Source organism: Pseudophryne corroboree, chromosome 3 (genome assembly GCF_028390025.1).
Source record: "Pseudophryne corroboree isolate aPseCor3 chromosome 3, aPseCor3.hap2, whole genome shotgun sequence".
NCBI classification, from domain to species: domain Eukaryota; kingdom Metazoa; phylum Chordata; class Amphibia; order Anura; family Myobatrachidae; genus Pseudophryne; species Pseudophryne corroboree.
In genome coordinates, this window is record NC_086446.1 from 603,802,601 (window position 1) to 603,822,712 (window position 20,112).

Here is a 20,112-nt window from a genome sequence, read left to right on the forward strand (position 1 = left end):
CCACGTTAAGGTCCCAAGGCGCCGTAGGCCGTACAAAGGGAGGTTGGATGTGCAGAACTCCCTTCAAAAAGGTCTGAACCTCAGGGAGGACAGCCAATTGTTTTTGTAAGAAAACTGATAGGGCCGAAATCTGGACCTTCACAGATCCCAACTTTAGGACCATATCCACACCTGCTTGTAAGAAGAGGAGAAACCGTCCCAGTTGAAACTCCACCGCAGGAAATTTCTTGGACTCACACCAAGATACATATTTTTTCCAGATTCGATGGTAATGTTTAGACGTTACTCCTTTCCTAGCCTGTATCAGGGTAGGAATAACCTTGTTCAGAATGCACTTCCGAGCTAGTATCAGGCGTTCAACCTGCATGCCGTCAAGCGTAGCCGCGGTAAGTCTTAAAAGGCGAATGGCCCCTGTTGCAGCAGACCCTCCCAAAGAGGAAGAGGAATCGGCTCATCTTGCAGTAGATCCAGAAGATCCGCATACCAAGCCCTTCTTGGCCAGTCTGGAGCAACGAGGATCTCTTGAACCTTTGTTCTCCTTATGAGCTTTAGAACTCTTGGGATGGGTGGAAGTGGAGGAAATATATACACTGACTGGAACACCCACGGAGTCACTAGGGCGTCCACCACCACTGCTTGCGGGTCCCTCGACCTGGAACAATACTGCCGAAGCTTCTTGTTGAGACGAGAGGCCATCATGTCGATCTGGGGTACGCCCCAAAGATCTGTTACCTCCTTGAACACCTCCGGATGGAGAGCCCACTCCCCTGGATGGAGATCGTGTCTGCTGAGGAAGTCCGCTTCCCAGTTGTCTACTCCGAGAATAAAGATTGCTGACAGCGCCAACGCGTGCTTTTCTGCCCAGAGGATTATTCTTGTTACCTCTGCCATCGCAGCTCTGCTCTTCGTTCCGCCCTGACTGTTTATGTAAGCTACTATTGTCACATTGTCCGACTGCACTTGAATAGCCCGATTTCTCAGAAGATGGGCCGCTTGGAGGAGACCGTTGTAGACAGCTCTTAGTTACAGAATGTTTATCGGCAGGCCGGCTTCCAGACTTGACCACCTTCCTTGGAAGGTTTCCCCTTGAGTGACTGCGCCCCAGCCCCGGAGACTTGCATCCGTGGTTAGAAGGATCCAGTGCTGAATCCCGAACCTGCGGCCCACCAGAAGGTGAGATAATTGCAGCCACCAGAGGAGTGAAATCCTGGCCTTTGGCGACAGACGAATTCTCTGGTGCATGTGTAAATAGGATCCCGACCATTTGTCTAGGAGATCCAGTCGGAAGGATCGAGCATGAAACCTCCCGTACTGCAGAGCCTCGTACGAGGCCACCATCTTCCCCAGAAGGCGAATGCACTGATGACTTGACACCTGGGCTGGCTTCAAGACATCCCGGACCATCGTTTGAATCGCCAAAGCCTTTTCCACTGGGAGAAACACCCTCTGCATTTCGGATTGAGGATCATTCCCAGAAAAGACAATCTTCCGGTTGGTACTAAATGTGACTTTGGAAGATTCAGGATCCAACCATGTTTTCGTGAGTGTTATGGACCGTAACAGCTTCTCCTTGGATAATGCCTTCATCAGCAGATCGTCAAGATATGGAATTATGTTCACCCGCTGTCTGCGGAGGAGAATCATCATTTCCGCCATCACCTTGGTGAATACCTTCGGTGTTGTGGAGAGGCCGAATGGGAGGGCCTGGAACTGAAAGTGACAGTCCAACAGTACAAATCACAGATAAGCTTGATACGGCATCCAAATAGGAATGTGGAGAAACGCATCCTTGATATCCAATGATACTAGGAATTCGCCCTCCTCCAGACCTGATATCACCGCCCTTAGGGACTCCGTTTTGAACTTGAACTCCCTCAGAAAGGGGTTTAGTGATTTTAAGTTCAGAATGGGCCTGACCGAACCATCTGGTTTCGGTACCACGAAAAGGTTCGAATAGTAACCTTTGTTCTGCATGTGAGGTGGTACTGGCACAATGACCTGTGCCTCCACCAACTTCTGGTCGGCTTATTGCAGGACAGTCCTGTCTGCCAGCAGAGCTGGCAAGCCTGATCTGAAAAATCGGTGAGGAGGGAGATTTTGAAATTCCAGCCTGTACCCCTGGGACACAATATCTTGCACCCAGGGGTCCAGGACGGAGGACACCCAGACATGACTGAAGTGTCTGAGTCTCGCTCCCACCGGCCCCACCCCCAGGGCATGCAGTCCACCGTCATGCCGAGGACTTTGGTGTACCTGAAGCAGGTTTCTGTTCCTGGGAACCTGCAGCCGCAGGTTTCTTGAACTTGGGCCGACCTCCCCGAAAAAAGGTGTTGGACGGCTTTGCCTTTCTGGGCTTGTTAGACCGAAAGGACTGTGGCGTAACTGAAGAAAAGGGTTTCTTCGGAGCAGTTGTAGCTGAGGGAAGGAAGGGTGACTTACCAGCCGTAGCGATTCACGCATCTAACTCTTCCCCAAAGAGAGCCTGACCTGTGTAGGGTAGGGTCTCCACACATCTACTGAATTCTGTGTCAGTAGACCACCGGCGCAACCACAGCCCTCGACGAGCTGATACTGACATAGAGGAAATCCCTGCAGCCGTGGAACCCAGGTCCCTCATGGATTCTACCAGAAATCCTGCCGAATCCTGAATGTTATGTAAAAACAATTCAACATCACATTTCTCCATAGTATCCAAATCCTCAAGTAACGTGCCTGACCACTTTACTATAGCTTTGGCAATCCAAGCACTGGCAATAGGGGGACATAGTATTGCCCCAGAAGCCATATACATGGATTTGAGCGTATTATCAATTTTACGATATGCACCTTAATAGGTTACACAGTCGTTTTGCAGGCCCCCCCCCCCCCTTCTACAACCCCCTGGTACCGTGACAGATAGCTGGAGTTGCTGTGGAGGGTCCACTCTGAGGAGAAACTCCGCCTCCAAAATGGCGCTGTCTTCCTGCTCTTCAGAGGATTATACTGGCCCGGGGATTGATGCTGGCTGAGATCTGGGGACCCCGACAGGCTGTGTAACCAGTGTAGGGTATAGGCGCTGGCTCAGGGCGCCTCTCACATCGCCGCACTATGTACCGCTGAGCCTCCAGAGCGCAGTTAATACTGTGCTCCTACCCTGATGCCGCCATCTTCACTGGCCCACCCGCTTGCTAGGGGGGGTCTGTAACACACTCGCCACAATCTACAGCTCTGTAAGTGGGTGGCGGCATGCTGCTGGGGTGAGTGATCCCCTGCGACGGGGAACGAGACAGTGGCTCAGACCCCGCAGGGCGGACACTGCTCCTCCCCTCAGTCCCTCGATGCAGGGAGGCTGTTGACAGCAGCCTCCCTGTAAAATAATAAACTCTAAAACTAAACTTTACTAAGGAAACTCTGGAGAGCTCCCCTAGCTGTGACCGGCTCCTCCGGGCACATTTTCTAAACTGAGTCTGGTAGGAGGGGCATAGAGGGAGGAGCCAGCCCACACTCGCAAACTCTTAAAGTGCCAATGGCTCCTGGTGGACCAGTCTATACCCTATAGTACTAATATGGACCCCAGCATCCTCTAGGACTTAAGAGAAAAGTGAAGTGCTGTGAATATTTTCCGGGTGCACTGTACTGGCAGGTAAACTGACTCCCAACAAAATGAACCCTAGCATGAATGAGTGTGCGAGTACATGTGGTACAGTGGTAGGGTATAAATATTGCTCCACTGATGTGAATGGGCAAATATTCTCTGTAAAGCGCTGTGGAATGTGTGTGTGCTACTGGATATAAATAACTGGTAATAAATAAATGAATACTTAGGAGCAATTAAAGGTAACTATAACCAAAATATTAAAGTACCGATAATGATTAATAATCCAATACAAAATACTAATACATAAATCAGCTACTAGTGGCAATGCCCAGTTTTATCTTTCTCGTGTATCTACCATAGAGGTGCTAGAGCTCGCCCCAACTGAAGATATTTAATAGCTGAAAAGCTGCGATTGCAGGGAAAAGATATGCTTATGTTACACAGAAAGACTTCCCATTCTTAACTCTAACACGGACACTCTAGGTACTCAGCTGCATAACAAAGATCTTTCACTCTGAAATGGATGTTTGCAGGTGTGTAAGAATTACATGTATATTTAAAATAGATATGTATATATATTGTATACAGGTGTGTGTCCTTTTACACTGTGGTTCAGTCGCTCCAAACAGCCCCTCTCGGTGTGCCAGGTCTCAGCTGACTTGGCCGCGCTGAGCGCAGGGCCGGTTTTACACCTTGCGGCGCCCAGTGCGAAAGTTTCCAACAAATAGGGGGGTGTGGCCTCACGGGGGGGGGGGTGTGGCCTCACGGGGGGGGGGGTGGCCTCACGGGGGGGGGTGGCCTCACGGGGGGGGGGGGGGGGGGGGGGGGGTGGCCTCACGGGGGGGGGGGGGGGGGTGGCCTCACGGGGGGGGGGGGTGTGTGGCCTCACGGGGGGGGGGTGTGTGGGTGTGGCCTCACGGGGGGGCGTGGCCTCACGGGGAGGGGGGCGGCCTCACGGGGGGGGGGGGGGGGCGGGCGGCCTCACGGGGGGGGGGGGGGCGGCCTCACGGGGGGGGGGGGGCGGCCTCACGGGGGGGGGGGGGCGGCCTCACGGGGGGGGGGGGGCGGCCTCACGGGGGGGGGGGGGGGGGGGTGGTGTGGCCTCACGGGGGGGGGGGGGGGTGGTGTGGCCTCACGGGGGGGGGGGGGGTGGGGGTGGCCTCACGGGGGGGGGGGGGGGGGGGGGTGGCCTCACGGGGGGGGGGGGGGGGGGTGGCCTCACGGGGGGGTGGCCTCACGGGGGGGGGGGGTGGGGGGGGGGTGGCCTCACGGGGGGGGGTGGCCTCACGGGGGGGGGTGGCCTCACAGGGGGGGGGTGGCCTCACAGGGGGGGGGTGGCCTCACAGGGGGGGGGGGTGGCCTCACAGGGGGGGGGGTGGCCTCACAGGGGGGGGGGTGTGGCCTCACAGGGGGGGGGGGTGGCCTCACAGGGGGGGGGGTGGCCTCACAGGGGGGGGTGTGGCCTCACAGGGGGGGGTGTGGCCTCACAGGGGGGGGGGGTGGCCTCACAGGGGGGGGGTGGCCTCACAGGGGGGGGGGTGGCCTCACAGGGGGGGGGGTGGCCTCACAGGGGGGGGGTGGCCTCACAGGGGGGGGGGTGGCCTCACAGGGGGGGGGGTGGCCTCACAGGGGGGGGGGGTGGCCTCACAGGGGGGGGGGGGTGGCCTCACAGGGGGGGGGGGTGGCCTCACAGGGGGGGGGGGGTGGCCTCACAGGGGGGGGGGTGGCCTCACAGGGGGGGGGGGGGTGGCCTCACAGGGGGGGGGGGGTGGCCTCACAGGGGGGGGGGGGTGGCCTCACAGGGGGGGGGGGGTGGCCTCACAGGGGGGGGGGGTGGCCTCACAGGGGGGGGGGGGGTGGCCTCACAGGGGGGGGGGGGTGGCCTCACAGGGGGGGGGGGGGTGGCCTCACAGGGGGGGGGGGGTGGCCTCACAGGGGGGGGGGGGGGTGGCCTCACAGGGGGGGGGGGGGGTGGCCTCACAGGGGGGGGGGGGGGTGGCCTCACAGGGGGGGGGGGGGGTGGCCTCACAGGGGGGGGGGGGGGGGTGGCCTCACAGGGGGGGGGGGGGGTGGCCTCACAGGGGGGGGGGGGGGGTGGCCTCACAGGGGGGGGGGGGGGGTGGCCTCACAGGGGGGGGGGGGGGGTGGCCTCACAGGGGGGGGGGGGGGGGTGGCCTCACAGGGGGGGGGGGGGGGGTGGCCTCACAGGGGGGGGGGGGGGGGGTGGCCTCACAGGGGGGGGGGGGGGGGGTGGCCTCACAGGGGGGGGGGGGGTGGCCTCACAGGGGGGGGGGGGGTGGCCTCACAGGGGGGGGGGGGGTGGCCTCACAGGGGGGGGGGGGGGTGGCCTCACAGGGGGGGGGGGGGTGGCCTCACAGGGGGGGGGGGGGTGGCCTCACAGGGGGGGGGGGGGTGGCCTCACAGGGGGGGGGGGGGTGGCCTCACAGGGGGGGGGGGGTGGCCTCACAGGGGGGGGGGGGTGGCCTCACAGGGGGGGGGGGGGTGGCCTCACAGGGGGGGGGGGGGTGGCCTCACAGGGGGGGGGGGGTGGCCTCACAGGGGGGGGGGTGGCCTCACAGGGGGGGGGGTGGCCTCACAGGGGGGGGGGTGGCCTCACAGGGGGGGGGGTGGCCTCACAGGGGGGGGGTGGCCTCACAGGGGGGGGTGGCCTCACAGGGGGGGGTGGCCTCACAGGGGGGGGTGGCCTCACAGGGGGGGGTGGCCTCACAGGGGGGGGGTGGCCTCACAGGGGGGGGCGGCCTCACAGGGGGGGGCGGCCTCACAGGGGGGGGCGGCCTCACAGGGGGGGGCGGCCTCACAGGGGGGGGGCGGCCTCACAGGGGGGGGCGGCCTCACAGGGGGGGGCGGCCTCACAGGGGGGGGCGGCCTCACAGGGGGGGGGCGGCCTCACAGGGGGGGGCGGCCTCACAGGGGGGGGCGGCCTCACAGGGGGGGGCGGCCTCACAGGGGGGGGGCGGCCTCACAGGGGGGGGGCGGCCTCACAGGGGGGGTGTGGCCTCACAGGGGGGGTGTGGCCTCACAGGGGGGTGTGGCCTCACAGGGGGGTGTGGCCTCACAGGGGGGTGTGGCCTCACAGGGGGGTGTGGCCTCACAGGGGGGTGTGGCCTCACAGGGGTGTGGCCTCACAGGGGTGTGGCCTCACAGGGGGGTGGCCTCACAGGGGGGGTGGCCTCACAGGGGGGTGGCCTCACAGGGGGGGTGGCCTCACAGGGGGGGTGGCCTCACAGGGGGGGTGGCCTCACAGGGGGTGTGGCCTCACAGGGGGTGTGGCCTCACAGGGGGTGTGGCCTCACAGGGGGGGTGTGGCCTCACAGGGGGGGTGTGGCCTCACAGGGGGGTGTGGCCTCACAGGGGGGTGTGGCCTCACAGGGGGGCGTGTCCACAGTTATGCTCCCAGTAGCTGTGCCCCCAGATTTTCCCCCAGTAGTTGTGCCCCCTGTTGCTTTGCCCCCAGTAGTTGTGCCCCCTGTTGCTTTGCCACCAGTAGTTGTGCCCCCTGTTGCTTTGCCCCCAGTAGTTGTGACCCGTTTCTTTGCCCCCAGTAGTTGTGCCCCCTCTTTTTTTGCCCCCCAGTAGTTGTGCCCTCTTTCTTTGCCCCCAGTATTTGTGCCCCATTTCTTTGCCCCCAGTAGTTGTGCCCCCTCTATCTTTGCCCCCAGTAGTTGTGCCCCGTTTCTTTGCCCCCAGTAGTTGTGCCCCCTCTTTCTTTGCCCCCAGTAGTTGTGCCCCGTTTCTTTGCCCCTAGTAGTTGTGCCCCCTCTTTCTTTGCCCCCAGCAGTTGTGCCCCATTTCTTTGCCCCAGCAGTTGTGCCCCCTCTTTCTTTGCCCCCACTAGTTGTGCCCCATTTCTTTGCCCCCAGTAGTTGTGCACACACACAAAAAAAAAAAAAAAATAAGAATTTACTTACCGATAATTCTATTTCTCGGAGTCCGTAGTGGATGCTGGGGTTCCTGAAAGGACCATGGGGAATAGCGGCTCCGCAGGAGACAGGGCACAAAAAGTAAAGCTTTACGATCAGGTGGTGTGTACTGGCTCCTCCCCCTATGACCCTCCTCCAAGCCTCAGTTAGGTACTGTGCCCGGACGAGCGTACACAATAAGGAAGGATTTTGAATCCCGGGTAAGACTCATACCAGCCACACCAATCACACTGTACAACCTGTGATCTGAACCCAGTTAACAGTATGATAACAGCGGAGCCTCTGAAAAGATGGCTCACAACAATAATAACCCGATTTTTGTAACTATGTACAAGTATTGCAGACAATCCGCACTTGGGATGGGCGCCCAGCATCCGCTACGGACTCCGAGAAATAGAATTATCGGTAAGTAAATTCTTATTTTCTCTATCGTCCTAGTGGATGCTGGGGTTCCTGAAAGGACCATGGGGATAATACCTCACAGTGGGGGGGGGGGGGGGGGGGTGGCCGGCCTCACAGGGGGGGGGGGGGGGTGGCCTCACAGGGGGGGGGGTGGAGGGGGGCGGGTGGCCTCACAGGGGGGGGGGGGGGCGGGTGGCCTCACGGGGGGGGGGGGGGCGGGTGGCCTCACGGGGGGGGGGGGGGCGGGTGGCCTCACAGGGGGGGGGGGGGGGCGGGTGGCCTCACAGGGGGGGGGGGGGGGCGGCCTCACAGGGGGGGGGGCGGGTGGCCTCACAGGGGGGGGGGGGCGGGTGGCCTCACAGGGGGGGGGGGGGCGGGTGGCCTCACAGGGGGGGGGGGGGCGGGTGGCCTCACAGGGGGGGGGGGGGCGGGTGGCCTCACAGGGGGGGGGGGGGCGGGTGGCCTCACAGGGGGGGGGGGGGCGGGTGGCCTCACAGGGGGGGGGGGCGGGTGGCCTCACAGGGGGGGGGGGGCGGGTGGCCTCACAGGGGGGGGGGGGGGGCGGGTGGCCTCACAGGGGGGGGGGGGGGCGGGTGGCCTCACAGGGGGGGGGGGGGGCGGGGGTGGCCTCACAGGGGGGGGGGGGGGGGGGGGCGGGGTGGCCTCACAGGGGGGGGGGGGGCGGGTGGCCTCACAGGGGGGGGGGGGGCGGGTGGCCTCACAGGGGGGGGGGGGGGGGGTGGCCTCACAGGGGGGGGGGGCCGGGTGGCCTCACAGGGGGGGGGGGGGGGGGCGGGTGGCCTCACAGGGGGGGGGCGGGTGGCCTCACAGGGGGGGGGGCGGGTGGCCTCACAGGGGGGGGGGCGGGTGGCCTCACAGGGGGGGGGGCGGGTGGCCTCACAGGGGGGGGGCGGGTGGCCTCACAGGGGGGGGGCGGGTGGCCTCACAGGGGGGGGCGGGTGGCCTCACAGGGGGGGGCGGGTGGCCTCACAGGGGGGGGGCGGGTGGCCTCACAGGGGGGGGGCGGGTGGCCTCACAGGGGGGGGCGGGTGGCCTCACAGGGGGGGGCGGGTGGCCTCACAGGGGGGGGCGGGTGGCCTCACAGGGGGGGGGCGGGTGGCCTCACAGGGGGGGGGCGGGTGGCCTCACAGGGGGGGGGCGGGTGGCCTCACAGGGGGGGGGCGGGTGGCCTCACAGGGGGGGGCGTGGCCTCACAGGGGGGGCGTGGCCTCACAGGGGGGGCGTGGCCTCACAGGGGGGGGCGTGGCCACAGTTATGCTCCCAGTAGCTGTGCCCCCAGATTTTCCCCCAGTAGTTGTGCCCCCTGTTGCTTTGCCCCCAGTAGTTGTGCCCCCTGTTGCTTTGCCCCCAGTAGTTGTGCCCCCTGTTGCTTTGCCCCCAGTAGTTGTGACCCGTTTCTTTGCCCCCAGTAGTTGTGCCCCCTCTTTTTTTGCCCCCCAGTAGTTGTGCCCTCTTTCTTTGCCCCCAGTATTTGTGCCCCATTTCTTTGCCCCCAGTAGTTGTGCCCCCTCTATCTTTGCCCCCAGTAGTTGTGCCCCGTTTCTTTGCCCCCAGTAGTTGTGCCCCCTCTTTCTTTGCCCCCAGTAGTTGTGCCCCGTTTCTTTGCCCCTAGTAGTTGTGCCCCCTCTTTCTTTGCCCCCAGCAGTTGTGCCCCATTTCTTTGCCCCAGCAGTTGTGCCCCCTCTTTCTTTGCCCCCACTAGTTGTGCCCCATTTCTTTGCCCCCAGTAGTTGTGCACACACACAAAAAAAAAAAAAAAAATAAGAATTTACTTACCGATAATTCTATTTCTCGGAGTCCGTAGTGGATGCTGGGGTTCCTGAAAGGACCATGGGGAATAGCGGCTCCGCAGGAGACAGGGCACAAAAAGTAAAGCTTTACGATCAGGTGGTGTGTACTGGCTCCTCCCCCTATGACCCTCCTCCAAGCCTCAGTTAGGTACTGTGCCCGGACGAGCGTACACAATAAGGAAGGATTTTGAATCCCGGGTAAGACTCATACCAGCCACACCAATCACACTGTACAACCTGTGATCTGAACCCAGTTAACAGTATGATAACAGCGGAGCCTCTGAAAAGATGGCTCACAACAATAATAACCCGATTTTTGTAACTATGTACAAGTATTGCAGACAATCCGCACTTGGGATGGGCGCCCAGCATCCACTACGGACTCCGAGAAATAGAATTATCGGTAAGTAAATTCTTATTTTCTCTATCGTCCTAGTGGATGCTGGGGTTCCTGAAAGGACCATGGGGATAATACCAAAGCTCCCAAACGGGCGGGAGAGTGCGGATGACTCTGCAGCACCGAATGAGAGAACTCCAGGTCCTCCTTAGCCAGGGTATCAAATTTGTAGGATTTTACAAACGTGTTTGCCCCTGACTAAATAACCGCTCGGCAAAGTTGTAAAGCCGAGACCCCTCGGGCAGCCGCCCAAGATGAGCCCACCTTCCTTGTGGAATGGGCATTTACATATTTTGGCTGTGGCAGGCCTGCCACAGAATGTGCAAGCTGAATTGTATTACACATCCAACTAGCAATAGTCTGCTTAGAAGCAAGAGCACCCAGTTTGTTGGGTGCATACAGGATAACAGCAAGTCAGTTTTCCTGACTCCAGCCGTCCTGGAACATATTTTCAGGGCCCTGACAACATCTAGCAACCTGGAGTCCTCCAAGTCCCTAGTAGGTGCAAGGCACCACAATAAGCTGGTTCAGGTGAAACACTGACACCACCTTAGGGAGAGAACTGGGGACGAGTCCGCAGCTCTGCCCTGTCCGAATGGACAAACAGATATGGGCTTTTTTGAGAAAAAACCACCAATTTGACACTCGCCTGGTCCAGGCCAGGGCCAAGAGCATGGTCACTTTTCATGTGAGATGCTTCAAATCCACAGATTTGACTGGTTTTAAACCAATGTGATTTGAGGAATCCCAGAACTACGTTGAGATCCCACAGTGCCACTGGAGGCACAAAAGGGGGTTGTATATGCAATACTCCCTTGACAAACTTCTGGACTTCAGGAACTGAAGCCAATTCTTTCTGGAAGAAAATCGACAGGGCCGAAATTTGAACCTTAATGGACCCCAATTTGAGGCCCATAGACACTCCTGTTTGCAGGAAATGCAGGAAACGACCGAGTTGAAATTTCTTTGTGGGGCCTTCCTGGCCTCACACCACGCAACATATTTTCGCCACATGTGGTGATAATGTTGTGCGGTCACCTCCTTTCTGGCTTTGACCAGGGTAGGAATGACCTCTTCCGGAATGCCTTTTTCCCTTAGGATCCGGCGTTCCACCGCCATGCCGACAAACGCAGCTGCGGTAAGTCTTGGAACAGACATGGTACTTGCTAAAGCAAGTCCCTTCTTAGCGGCAGAGGCCATAAGACCTCTGTAAGCATCTCTTGAAGTTCCGGGTACCAAGTCCTTCTTGGCCAATCCGGAGCCATGAGTATAGTTCTTACTCCTCTACGTCTTATAATTCTCAGCACCTTAGGTATGAGAAGCAGAGGAGGGAACACATACACCGACTGGTACACCCACGGTGTTACCAGAACGTCCACAGCTATTGCCTGAGGGTCTCTTGACCTGGCGCAATACCTGTCCCGTTTTTTGTTCAGACGGGACGCCATCATGTCCACCTTTGGTATTTCCCAACGGTTTACAATCATGTGGAAAAAACTTCCCGATGAAGTTTCCACTCTCCCGGGTGGAGGTCGTGCCTGCTGAGGAAGTCTGCTTCCCAGTTTCCATTCCCGGGATGAAACACTGCTGACAGTGCTATCACATGATTTTCCGCCCAGCGAAAAGTCCTTGCAGTTTTTGCCATTGCCCTCCTGCTTCTTGTGTCGCCCTGTCTGTTTACGTGGGCGACTGCCGTGATGTTTTTCCCACTGGATCAATACCGGCTGACCTTGAAGCAGAGGTCTTGCTAAGCTTAGAGCATTATAAATTTACCCTTAGCTCCAGTATATTTATGTGGAGAAAAGTCTCCAGACTTGATCACACTCCCTGGAAATTTTTTCCTTGTGTGACTGCTCCCCAGCCTCTCGGGCTGGGCTCCGTGGTCACCAGCATCCAATCCTGAATGCCGAATCTGCGGCCCTCTAGAAGATGAGCACTCTATAACCACCACAGGAGAGACACCCTTGTCTTGGATATAGGGTTATCCGCTGATGCATCTGAAGATGCGATCCGGACCATTTGTCCAGCAGATCCCACTGAAAAGTTCTTGCGTGAAATCTGCCGAATGGAATTGCTTCGTAGGAAGCCACCATTTTTACCAGGACCCTTGTGCAATGATGCACTGTTTTTAGGAGGTTCCTGACTAGCTCGGATAACTCCCTGGCTTTCTCTTCCGGGAGAAACACCTTTTTCTGGACTGTGTCCAGAATCATCCCTAGGCACAGCAGACGTGTCGTCGGGATCAGCTGCGATTTTGGAATATTTAGAATCCACCCGTGCTGTTGTAGCAGTATCCGAGATAGTGCTACTCCGACCTCCAACTGTTCCCTGGACTATGCCCTTATCAGGAGATCGTCCAAGTAAGGGATAATTAAGACGCCTTTTCTTCGAAGAAGAATCATCATTTCGGCCATTACCTTGGTAAAGACCCGGGGGTGCCGTGGACAATCCAAACGGCAGCGTCTGAAACTGATAGTGACAGTTCTGCACCACGAACCTGAGGTACCCTTAGTGAGAAGGGCAAATTTGGGACATAGAGGTAAGCATCCCTGATGTCCCGGGACACTATATAGTCCCCTTCTTCCTGGTTCGTTATCACTGCTCTGAGTGACTCCATCTTGATTTGAACCTTTGTAAGTGTTCAAAAAATTTTTTAGAATAAGTCTCACCTAGCCTTCTGGCTTCAGTACCACAATATAGTGTGGAATAATACCCCTTTTCTTGTAGTAGGAGGGGTAATTTAATTATCACCTGCTGGGAATACAGCTTGTGAATTTTTTCCCATACTGCCTCCTTGTCGGAGGGAGACCTTGGTAAAGCAGACTTCAGGAGCCTGCGAAGGGGAAACGTCTCGGCATTCCAATCTGTGCCCCTGGGATACTACTTGTAGGATCCAGGGGTCCTGTACAGTCTCAGCGCCATGCTGAGAACTTGTCAGAAGCGGTGGAACGCTTCTGTTCCTGGGAATGGGCTGCCTGCTGCAGTCTTCTTCCCTTTCCTCTATCCCTGGGCAGATATGATCTTATAGGGACGAAAGGACTGAGGCTGAAAAGACGGTGTCTTTTTCTGCAGAGATGTGACTTAGGGTAAAAACGGTGGATTTTCCAGCAGTTGCCGTGGCCACCAGGTCCGATGGACCGACCCCAAATAACTCCTCTTCCTTTATACGGCAATACACCTTTGTGCCGTTTGGAATCTGCATCACCTGACCACTGTCGTGTCCATAACATCTTCTGGCAGATATGGACATCGCATTTACTCTTGATGCCAGAGTGCAAATATCCCTCTGTGCATCTCGCATATATAGAAATGCATCCTTTAAATGCTCTATAGTCAATAAAATACTGTCCCTGTCAAGGGTATCAATATTTTTAGTCAGGGAATCCGACCAAGCCACCCCAGCTCTGCACATCCAGGCTGAGGCGATCGCTGGTCGCAGTATAACACCAGTATGTGTGTATATACTTTTTATGATATTTTCCAGCCTCCTGTCAGCTGGTCCTTGAGGACGGCCCTATCTATAGACGGTACCGCCACTTGTTTTGATAAGCGTGTGAGCGCCTTATCCACCCTAAGGGGTGTTTCCCAACGCGCCCTAACTTCTGGCGGGAAAGGGTATACCGCCCATAATTTTCTATCGGGGGGAACCCACGCATCATCACACACTTTATTTAATTTATCTGATTCAGGAAAAACTACGGTAGTTTTTTCACATCCCACATAATACCCTCTTTTGTGGTACTTGTAGTATCAGAAATATGTAACACCTCCTTCATTGCCTTTAACGTGTGGCCCTAATAAGGAATACGTTTGTTTATTCACCGTCGACACTGGATTCAGTGTCCCCTGTCTGTGTCTGTGTCGACCGACTAAAGTAAACGGCGTTTTAAAACCCCTGACGGTGTTTTTGAGACGTCTGGACCGGTACTAATTGTTTGTCGGCCGTCTCATGTCGTCAACCGACCTTGCAGCGTGTTGACATTATCACGTAATTCCCTAAATAAGCCATCCATTCCGGTGTCGACTCCCTAGAGAGTGACATCACCATTACAGGCAATTGCTCCGCCTCCTCACCAACATCGTCCTCATACATGTCGACACACACGTACCGACACACAGCACACACACAGGGAATGCTCTGATAGAGGACAGGACCCACTAGCCCTTTGGAGAGACAGAGGGAGAGTTTGCCAGCACACACCAAAAACGCTATAATTATATAGGGACAACCTTATATAAGTGTTTTCCCTTATAGCATCTTTTTTATATTTCTAACGCCAAATTAGTGCCCCCCCTCTCTGTTTTAACCCTGTTTCTGTAGTGCAGTGCAGGGGAGAGCCTGGGAGCCTTCCCTCCAGCCTTTCTGTGAGGGAAAATGGCGCTGTGTGCTGAGGAGATAGGCCCCGCCCCTTTTTCGGCGGCCTCGTCTCCCGCTCTTAACGGATTCTGGCGGGGTTAAATATCTCCATATAGCCTCCGGAGACTATATGTGAGGTATTTTTAGCCAAAATAGGTTTTCATTTGCCTCCCAGGGCGCCCCCCTCCCAGCGCCCTGCACCCTCAGTGACTGCCGTGTGAAGTGTGCTGAGAGGAAAATGGCGCACAGCTGCAGTGCTGTGCGCTACCTTTAGAAGACTGAGGAGTCTTCTGCCGCCGATTCTGGACCTCTTCTTACTTCAGCATCTGCAAGGGGGGCCGGCGGCAAGGCTCCGGTGACCATCCAGGCTGTACCTGTGATCGTCCCTCTGGAGCTGATGTCCAGTAGCCAAGAAGCCAATCCATCCTGCACGCAGGTGAGTTCACTTCTTCTCCCCTAAGTCCCTCGTTGCAGTGATCCTGTTGCCAGCAGGACTCACTGTAAAATAAAAAACCTAAGCTAAACTTTTCTAAGCAGCTCTTTAGGAGAGCCACCTAGATTGCACCCTTCTCGGCCGGGCATAAAAATCTAACTGAGGCTTGGAGGAGGGTCATAGGGGGAGGAGCCAGTACACACCACCTGATCGTAAAGCTTTACTTTTTGTGCCCTGTCTCCTGCGGAGCCGCTATTCCCCATGGTCCTTTCAGGAACCCCAGCATCCACTAGGACGATAGAGAAACAATACTTACCACTGCCCCGCTCCTGCTTCCCAATCGCTCCTGCTGCTGCTCCGTCTGGCCACTGGCTCCTCTCTATGGGAGAGACGTCATGACGTTTATCCCATAGCAGCGCCGCACAGACACTAGAGGTCAATACTGACCTCTAGTGTCTGTCCCTGGAGCCGGATGCAGCGGACGCCCACACACCCCACGGCGTCTGCTGCAGCGCCCAGGGCAAAGGCACTGCTTGCCCGCAACAAGAACCGCTCCTGGCTGAGCGTCATCATCAAAATATGCATCTTATTAGTATAAGCAATAAAAACTGAATTGCTAGTTTACACTAATCAATCTGATGTGCGACATTTCTACATCTGTGTGCAACTATGTCGGACTTTGAGCTCAAAGGCCCCAGTGTGAGCAGCTGCGTCTTTCCTCGTGCCACGCTCCGTTGTGCTTAATCTGTGACACTGTACGTGTATAAAACCAATTCCTGTGCAGTTAATGCTGCAGTCTTGGACATCCAGTATACTATGAGCAGCTTTTCGACGATTCTGCGATGTATAAAACATGTAAAATTTATAGAAGAAATATTGTGCACTACTCCTCTTTGAGTATCCCAGTCGCACAAGGCATCTTGCACCATATGGGAAATATGTACTTCAATCACAATAGTATGCCTGCTGTAGGCTTATCATATTCCAGCATATCCTGAGCTTGTCAGCTCTTTCCTTTTCATTGTATCAGCAATTGATTAATTCATGCAACATTTTTCCTAAGCTGCCAGTTCCCATGGCGATGGTACACTGCAGTTGACACGCCCCCCACAGGAGTCTGTCGGTACACCTGTGCATCAGTGTACTTGACGGCATCATCGTGACTCTACCAGGAGCCGTGTCAGTGTGACTATGAGCACAGTGCGAGACATGTACAGAAGGTATGTTATTTTGTATTTGCACTGTTGTCCTGAAGTAAGAAATTAAGGGGGGCATTTACTAAGCAGTGATAAAGTGGAGAAGTGAGCCAGTGGAGAAGTTGCCCATGGCAACCAATCAGCTGCTATGTATATTTTTAAAGTATGCAAATTATAAATGTTACGTCAATGCTGATTGGTTGCCATGGGCAACTTCTACACTGACTCACTTCTCCACTTTTATCACTGCTTAGTACATGACCCCCTAAGGGGTCTATTTACTAAGTCCTGAATGGAGATAATGGGGCTAATTCAGACCAGATTGCTGCTGTGCATTTTCGCACAGCGGGCAATCAGGTCCGAACTGCGCATGCACCGGCGCATGCCAGAGATGCTATCTGCATCTCTGCCCAGCGATCGCCTCTGCCTGATTGACAGGCAGAGGCATTCGCTGGGCAGGAGGGGGCGGACCGGCGCCGTTTGGCCGCTGTTTTAAGGACGCGGTCCGGACCGTGCGGTGGGGGGGCCACAGCGGCTGTGCAATGTCACACACAGCCGCTGTGACCTGCGATGCGACAAATAGCTCCCTACCAGTGTGCAGGAGCTGCACAGGTAGGGAGCTACTTGTGTGAGGTGTTTGTGTGTGTGTGTGGGGGGGGGGGGGGGGGGGGGTCCTGACATGCAGGGCGGACTAGCCCTGTGCTAGGCGTGCCCCCGCATGTAAATGATCGTAGATGTGCTAAATTTAGCACATCTACGATCAACTCTGAATTAGCCCAAAGTGGACGGAGATTAAGTACCAGCCAATCAGTTCCTAATTGTCATTTTTCAAACCCAGCCTGAGACATGGCAGTTAGACACTGATTGGCTGGTACTTTATCTCCGTCCACTTTATCTCCATCCAAGCTTAGTAAATAGACTCCCAAATATTTCTGAAACTAGTGGCGTAACTACTGCTCCCTCAGACACTGTGGAGACTTGGAGGTGCAGGGCTGCGGAACCCCCGCCGCTGTCCCTACCAAAAACAGGCAGTGAGCACTGGTGGGCTGGGCAGGGTGCCACATGCCCTCAGGCTGCTACAATTTTGAAGTTCAGGGCTCCGGCTGGGCACACCGGGACACAGACAAAAGGAGCTCAGGGTCTGCTCGAATTGTGCTACAAATTCAGTCAAAGCAGGCTGCCAGTGTCTTCTATATCCTGTCCGGCTGCCTATCACATAGTGGAAGGCTGGCCAGACTGGAGGTACAGCATGGAGCTCCTCGCACACCACTGGCGTGACCCCACCGGAGCTCCAGCAGCCACAGCATTACATGTGCTCCAGGAAGGTCCCGCATTGCACGAGTAGCGCATGGACATTCCGTCTGCGATACACAGACCCGATCTGCCTTCACTCTCTATTATAGATTTTCCCTGGGCTTTTTAACCAGTCACCAGTCTGCTGCTGTAACCAGAGTGTACGGCAGGCTGCCGACACTGCAGAAACGGGAGAGCCCAAGGCACAGACAGAGCAGCTGGCTGTCCATTTTTGTAATAGGACTTTTTCTCCACACACCCCTGGCAGTGAGTATCACACCCATCACATGAAACACCTGGCAATGAGCATCACACCCATCACATGAAACACCTGGCAATGAGCATCACACCCATCACATGAAACACCTGGCAATGAGCATGACACCCAGAGCATGTAAACCCCTGGCAACGAGCACTGAACCAAGAGCATGAAACCGCTGGCAACAAGCATGGAACTAAAAGCATGAAACCCTTAGCAACGAGCAGATAATTTAAAAGTGGCATAATGCATCACTGCATTGCAGTGTGTGACATAATGCATTACGGGCATTGTGGTGTATGGCATAATGTGTCAGGGGCATTACGGTGTGGCATACTGTGTAATGGGCATTACAGTGTGCGACATAATGTGTAAGGGGCATTACTATAAGGAGGAAAAATGACAAATCACGTAAGGGGCATAAATCAGATTATTTGTTTCCTGTGGTGGCCAATGTCTGAGCATGCAGGTTGTAAAACTGGGGAATAAGGTAGTCTTTTCCTGCAATGCCACGTTGCTTGTAGTGAGGCCACGCTCCCAGCAGTGAGGCCACGTGACTTTTCCATAGGCGTACGCAAATTCTTTACTTTTAAAAATAAGAATTTACTTACCGATAATTCTATTTCTCGTAGTCCGTAGTGGATGCTGGGAACTCCGTAAGGATCATGGGGAATAGCGGCTCCGCAGGAGACTGGGCACAAAAGAAAAGCTTTAGGACTACCTGGTGTGCACTGGCTCCTCCCCCTATGACCCTCCTCCAAGCCTCAGTTAGGATACTGTGCCCGGACGAGCGTACACAATAAGGAAGGATTTTGAATCCCGGGTAAGACTCATACCAGCCACACCAATCACACCGTACAACTTGTGATATGAACCCAGTTAACAGCATGATAACAGAGGAGCTCTGGATAGATGGCTCACAACAACAATAACCCGATTTGTTAATAATAACTATGTACAAGTATTGCAGATAATCCGCACTTGGGATGGGCGCCCAGCATCCACTACGGACTACGAGAAATAGAATTATCGGTAAGTAAATTCTTATTTTCTCTGACGTCCTAGTGGATGCTGGGAACTCCGTAAGGACCATGGGGATTATACAAAGCTCCCAAACGGGCGGGAGAGTGCGGATGACTCTGCAGCACCGAGTGAGAAAACTCCAGGTCCTCCTCAGCCAGAGTGTCAAATTTGTAAAATTTCACAAAAGTATTTGACCCTGACCAAGTAGCAGCTCGGCAAAGTTGTAAAGCCGAGACCCCTCGGGCAGCCGCCCAAGATGAGCCCACCTTCCTTGTGGAGTGGGCTTTTACAGATTTTGGCTGTGGCAGACCTGCCACAGAATGTGCAAGCTGAATTGTACTACAAATCCAGCGAGCAATAGTCTGCTTAGAAGCAGGAGCACCCAGCTTGTTGGGTGCGTACAGGATAAATAGCGAGTCAGATTTTCTGACTCCAGCCGTCCTGGAAACATATATTTTCAGGGCCCTGACAACGTCCAGCAACTTGGAGTCCTCCAAGTCCTTAGTAGCCGCAGGTACCACAATAGGCTGGTTCAGATGAAACGCTGAAACCACCTTTGGGAGAAATTGAGGACGAGTCCTCAATTCTGCCTGTCCGTATGAAAAATCAGGTAAGGGCTTTTACAGGATAAAGCCGCCAATTCTGACACACGCCTGGCTGAAGCCAGGGCCAACAGCATGACCACTTTCCATGTGAGATATTTTAAGTCCACAGTGTTGAGTGGTTCAAACCAATGTGATTTTAGGAAACCCAAAACAACATTCAGATCCCAGGGTGCCACTGGAGGCACAAAAGGAGGCTGTATATGTAGCACTCCCTTAACAAACGTCTGGACTTCAGGCACTGAAGCCAGTTCTCTCTGAAAGAAAATCGACAGGCCGAAATCTGGACCTTAATGGATCCTAATTTTAGGCCCATAGACACTCCTGCTTGCAGGAAATGCAGGAATCGACCCAGTTGAAATTCCTCCGTCGTGGCCTTTTTGGCCTCGCACCACGCAACATATTTCCGCCAGATGCGGTGATAATGCTTTGCGGTTACATCCTTTCTGGCTTTTATCAAAGTAGGGATGACTTCATCTGGAATGCCTTTTTCCTTTAGGATCCGGCGTTCAACCGCCATGCCGTCAAACGCAGCCGCGGTAAGTCTTGGAACAGACAGGGTCCCTGCTGGAGCAGGTCCCTTCTCAGAGGTAGAGGCCACGGGTCCTCTGTGAGCATTTCTTGAAGTTCCGGGTACCAAGTCCTTCTTGGCCAATCCGGAGCCACGAGAATAGTTCTTACTCCTCCCCGCCGTAAAATCCTCAGCACCTTGGGTATGAGAGGCAGAGGAGGGAACACATACACTGACTGGTACACCCACGGTGTTACCAGAGCGTCCACCGCTATTGCTTGAGGGTCCCTTGACCTGGCGCAATACCTGT

The 20,112-nt window shown here is 56.0% G+C and overlaps 1 protein-coding gene and 1 long non-coding RNA gene across 3 annotated transcripts in view; one reads left to right on the forward strand and one right to left on the reverse strand.

The window, feature by feature from the left end:
- The window catches only part of LOC135056407 (tolloid-like protein 2), a 362,236-nt gene that overhangs the window by 140,915 nt on the left and 201,209 nt on the right, over positions 1-20,112 (reverse strand). The gene's annotated exons all lie outside the window — the stretch shown is intronic.
- The window catches only part of LOC135056409 (uncharacterized), a 29,077-nt gene continuing 24,996 nt past the window's right edge, over positions 16,032-20,112 (forward strand). The window contains exon 1 of the long non-coding RNA XR_010243975.1: positions 16,032-16,138. This is a non-coding gene — a long non-coding RNA (uncharacterized LOC135056409). The remainder of the gene's footprint in view (positions 16,139-20,112) is intronic.